The following is a 5,759-nucleotide window of genomic DNA, read 5'->3' as shown; positions in this document are numbered from 1 at the left end:
GTTCATAAAAATCTACCCATTAGTTACCAGTTACATAGAGTTCAACTGCATATTTGAAGCCAGAAAGATGGCAGTTTGACATGTAAATTTGAGGATAGAGCAGATAATGTATATTATAAATAAGTATTACATGAGAAGATAATGTAAGTATTAGTTACCAAAGTATAACACTAAAGTTCCTAAAGTTTGAAGTGCGAGGGAGAGATGAAAGTAACCTGAGCTGGTGATAATAGCGACACAGTACCTGAAAATATAAGTTGTCTCAGCATAGTCTTGGTTTATTGATTTATTTTATTTATATTCCAAGATGGCCTAAATATTCTCCTCAGCTTAACTACATTTTAGACAGATTTCTTCCTGATTATAGGCCTCAACCTCTATTTTCTTAGAATATTTACTTTAGAAAACTTGCATCATTCTTTTTCTGCCTCCTTGAGATGTAATTATGTATATATAATGTTTTATATATGATATTATATATACAGTTTTAAAAAATATATGGGGGCACCTGGGTGGCTCAGTGGGTTAAAGACTCTGCCTTCGGCTCAGGTCACGATCCCACCCCGGGATGGAGAGTCGGGCTTTCTGCTCAGCAGGGAGCCTGCTTCCTCCTCTCTCCCTGCCTGCCTCTCTGCCTACTTGTGATCTCTGTCTGTCAAATAAATAAATAAAATCTTTAAAAAATAACAAAAAATAAAAAATATTTGGTTTGGTCACCAGTTAGACCCCAAAACCTTACTTCTACTGCCCACCTGCTTAAAGTCACTGACCTCTGTCCCACATTCTTCCTTAAGTGCTTCTTTCCAGTGCATCTCTTCACACAGGCAAATGGAAACCAAAACCACCCTTCAGGTGATAGCCACTACCCTATCATGACCTCCCACCAGCCCAAGCCAGTTTGTTTGTAACCCTTAATTCACACCTGTGCAGATGGACCAAGAAATGATCTCTAGAATGACTGACAACTACCTTTACCTCATTATAATACTAAAATTTCTACCCAAAGAGCACAATCTCATTTACATAACATGCAATGTATGTTGATGTATGTGTTTCCTTAAGGGATGTGTGCACCCATATGCCCACCTCTACATACGATGACAAGATTTCCCTCTCTAAACATTCATTCTAACCCTAAATAAAAGGAACCCATTCACCCTTGCTCAGGGAGTCATGGGTCTGGAAGTTATTCCCAGTGATCTCCTTATTTGCTGCAAATAAAGTTTACTTTGTGTGACAACTCTACCTGGTGTATGTGGGACTCACCAGTGAATGCACTCGTGTTGTTTCAGTTACAGTTTTAGGTAGATATAATTTCAGATATGTATATAGTTTTTGGTATATATATAATTTTAAGTATTACGTAATTTTAGATATATGTATTTTAGGGATACATTTAAAAGCAATAATCATAAGGTTTATGAATAAGGACATTTAAAAACAATATTATTTATTTTTTAAAAAGATTTTGTTCATTGATTTGACAGAGAGAGAGTAGCAAAGGGAGAGGGAGAAACAGACTCCCCACTGAGCAGGAAGCCCGATGCCGAATTCCATCCAAGGACTCCAGGATCATGACCGGAGCCAAAGGCAGATGCTTAACTGACTGAGCTACCCAGGCTTCTGAAAAACAATACTATTTAGAATAATAAAACATTTACAACAATTAAAAGTTTCAATAAGAAATCACAATATGGAATAGTATAGAAACCTTAAATTCATGATTTGAGACTTACTGGTTTTATTTTTATGTATTTTTTAAAATATTTTATTTCTTTATTTGACAGAGAGAGAGAGAGAGCATAAGCAGGGAGAGCAGCAGGAAGAGAGAGAGTGGGAGAAGCAGGCTCTCTGCTCATGGGGCTCCTACCCAGGACCCTGGAATCATGGCCTGAGCTGAAGGCAGGTGCTTAACCCACTGAGCCACCTAGGTGCCCCAAGACTTATTGTTTTTAACATGCAAATGCTCATGTTGTATTTGCAGTTTAAAGACTATAGTACAGGCAAGCCTGGTGGCTCAGTTGGTTAGACAGCTACCTTGGGCTCAGATAATGGTCAGTCCTGGGTTGAGCCCCACATAGGGCTCCGCAACCTTCGGGGACCTTCTCCCTCTGCCTGACGCTCTCCTGCTTGTTCTTGCTCTGTCAAATAAATAAATAAAATCTTTAAAACAATTTTTTAAAGTACATATATGATTATTCCATTTTTAATTTGAATGCATTTATATAGAATATAATTTTGAGTACATTTGTATATAATAAAATCCAAACTTTAAAATAGTAATTGCTTGGGGTGCCTGGGTGGCTCAGTGGGTTAAGCTGCTGCCTTCAGCTCAGGTCATGATCTCAGGGTCCTGGGATCGAGTCCCACATCGGGCTCTCTGCTCAGCAGGGAGCCTGCTTCCCTCTCTCTCTCTCTCTCTGCTTCTCTGTCCACTTGTTATCTCTCTGTCAAATAAATAAATAAAATCTTTAAAAAAATAAAAATTTAAAAAAAATAAAATAAAATAGTAATTGCTGGGTTTGAGCAACTTTAATTTTCTTCTTTAAAAATACTCACTTAACTTCTCCGCAATTGACAAATATGGTAAAAAACAAAAAAAGAACTTATTACAGTATTTTCCTTAAATTAAAAAAGATATTGAAACTTGCTTGCATGAATTTATGATTTTTTTATAAACTCAGGTCGAAATTCACTGAATAGGTGGTCTTAGGGAAAATTGACTTGTGCATACTTCGTTATTCACACAGCTGTCTTAATTACTAGTAAATCTGAAACAGTGAAGTTTTTTTTTCCCATCATACACCCTTCAGCTATTTTTTTAACTTCTTTATCTTTTATGCCTTATGATCGAAGTTAAAAGAAAGTAGTTTTAATTTAGTACAAAAGCTAACTGTTCAGCACATTCCACCAGTTAGTCTTGTCTTAGGTCTGCAAGTACTTTGCCTGAAGCAATACAATTGCAGTTACTCAAAATACATAGGATTTGGAGGATGTATGTATTTTAAGACCCCCTTTGCACAGGCTGGCCACTGAGTTACCTTCTGTTACCAGTATGTAATGATCCCTTCATTGGGCTAAGTATTATTTTTAGCAAAGTTAGTCTTCTATAGCCTGTAGCAAGGAATATAGAAAAAAACTGACAAAAACACTTCCCTTCCATTTTGTGACATGTGTTACTATCGGGCACTATACTAGGTAAAATATACCACCCGGGGAACGCAGGAAGAACTGGGGAGAGGGTAAATTATCTTCCTTGTATATACTGCAGGAATGTGATTTCTTAGGGGGAGGAGGGTGTGGGAAAAATATACTCTGTCAGTAGTTTGTATCCAGTATTCAGAACAATTACCAGGCCATCCTTTCAGAATTAAGTAGCAAAGTTCAAGGGACTGAGCAGGTAAAATAAAAATCAATTTGAGACATTTTCCTTCTCATTTATCTGGGTCAAACTATATTTGTTTCATAGATTCAGGTTAGCTCTGATTAATATTTCTGATTTTTATGTTCTTCTGATCTCAAAATTTCTTTGGTGTGGTCTACCAATCGATTCAAATTTTTGAATGCAAAAGTTAATTTTAACTGAGAATTTGTCCATATTAGATTACTAATCTTTCTTTTAGAACTTATTTCCTAAAAGCTCTTCTTATAAAGATTTATTTATTTGAGAGAGAGAGAATGAGAGAGGACCCATGTGAGTAGGGGGAGGAGCAGAGGGAGAGAATCTTCAAGCAGACCCCCCACACACGCCCTTGAGTGTGAAGCCTGACGTGGGTCTCCATCCCACAACCCATGAGATCATGACCTGAGCCGAAATCAAGAGTAGGGCACTTAACTGACTGAGCCACCTAAGTGCCCTAAAAATCTCTTCTTATAATTTCTCCTAGTCTTCAATCAATCTTTATGAAAGGTATTAAGCATAAAGTGACATAATCAGTAAATATGCTTTCCTTTTTTAGGGAAAGAAAAAAATTGCCTCAAATTTCCTGAATGTGAACAGAATGTAATATGGTATTTATGCATCTTTCATAGGAATCTATTTAAATTTTCTAAAATAACAAGATGAGCTTTTTCATAACAGGTTTGCTGCCAAAACATAGGTGTCATGAAAACCACCACTAAACCTAAACCAAAATGCGAAAGGAAAAGACTCATATCAACATTTTGGTCATCGACACGTAGATTCAGGCAAGCGTACCATTACTGGTCATGTGATCTACAAATGAGGTGGGATCAACAAAGGAACTATCAAAAAAATTTGAGGAGACTGCGGAGATGCGAAAGGGCCCTTCAAGGATGCCAGGGTCTTCGATAAACTAAAAGCTGAACGCAAACATGATATCACCGTTGATATCTCCCTGTGGAAATTTGAGACCAATAAGTATTATGTGACCATCATGGATGCCCCAGGACGCGAGACTTCATTAAAACATGATCGCAGGCACATCGCAGGCTCATTGTGCTGTCGTGATTGTGGTTACTGGTGTCGATGCCTTTAAAGCAGGTATCTCCAAGAATGGGCAGACCCATGAGCTTGCCCTTCTGGCTTACACGCTGGGTGTGAAACAACGATTTATTGGTGTTAACAAAATGGATTCCACTGGGACACCCTACAGCCAGAAGAAACATAAGGAAATTGTTTAGGAAGTCAGCATCTACATTAAGAAAATTGGCTACAACTCTAACACAGTAGCATTTGTGCCACTTTCTGATTGTAATGGTGATAACATGCGGGAGCCAAGTGCAAAGATGCCAGGGGAGCCACACTGCTTGAAGCGCCGGGTTGCATTCGGCCACCATTTCATCCAACTGACAAGCCCTTGTGTCTGCCCCTCCAGGATTATCTACAAAATTGGTGGTGCTGGTACAGTCCCCGCAGACCCAGTGAAGACTGGTGTTCTGAAATGCAGCATGGTGGTCACCTTTGTTCCGGTCAATGTTACAACTGAAGTAAAATCTGTTGAAATGCACCATGAAATTTTGAGTGAGTTTCTTCCTGGAGACAATGTGGGCTTCAAAGTCAAGAACCTATCTGTCAGAGATGTTTGTCGTGGCAATGTGATAGAAATGTGGTTGGTGACAGCAAAAATGACCCAACAATGGAAGCAGCTGGTTTGATGGCTCAGGTGATTATCCTGAACCTTCCAAATCAGAGCTGGATACGCACCTGTGCTGGATTGTCATCCTGCTCACATTGCTTGTGAGTTTGCCAAATTGAAGGAGAAGATTGATCGTCATTCTGGGAAAAAGCTGGAAGGTGGCCTTAAGTCCTGAAAATGTCACGATGCTGCCATCATTGATATGGTTTCTGGCAAGCCTTACATAGAATATATATGGACTTTCTCTCCTCTGGGCCATTTTGCTGTTTATGACATGAGAGAGACAGTCATTGTGCATGCCATCAGAGCAACAGACAAAAAGGCAGCTGGAGCAGGCAAAGTCACCAAATCTGCCCAAGAAAGTTCAGAAAGTTAAATAAATACTATCTCCAATTCTTGCCACCCCAGGCTTAATCAGTGGTGGAAGAGTGGTTTCAGGACTATTTGTGTCAATTGGCTGTTTAAATTTAAGAGTAAAAGACAGGTTAATGATAACCATAGATTGTAAAACCTCAGAAGGAAAGGAGAAGGTTTTGGGGACCGTTTATTTTCGTGGGTGTGTGTGGCAGTTTTAAGTTATCAGTTTTTAAGATCAGTACTTTTTAATGGAAACAACTTAACCAAAAATCTGTTACAGAATTTTGAGACCCATTAAAACAA

The 5,759-nt window shown here is 38.6% G+C and overlaps 1 pseudogene; it reads left to right on the top strand.

Annotated features, from left to right (window-relative positions):
• The first annotated feature begins 4,134 nt into the window (after positions 1 to 4,134).
• On the top strand, positions 4,135 to 5,475 carry LOC111146659 (annotated as a pseudogene).
• Positions 5,476 to 5,759: the final 284 nt, after the last annotated feature.

The sequence above is a fragment of the Enhydra lutris genome, unplaced genomic scaffold, assembly GCF_002288905.1.
Source record: "Enhydra lutris kenyoni isolate GAN:26980312 unplaced genomic scaffold, ASM228890v2 scaffoldscaffold14, whole genome shotgun sequence".
In the NCBI taxonomy this organism is placed as follows: Eukaryota; Metazoa; Chordata; class Mammalia; order Carnivora; family Mustelidae; genus Enhydra; species Enhydra lutris.
This window is presented reverse-complemented; position numbering and strand designations above follow the sequence as displayed.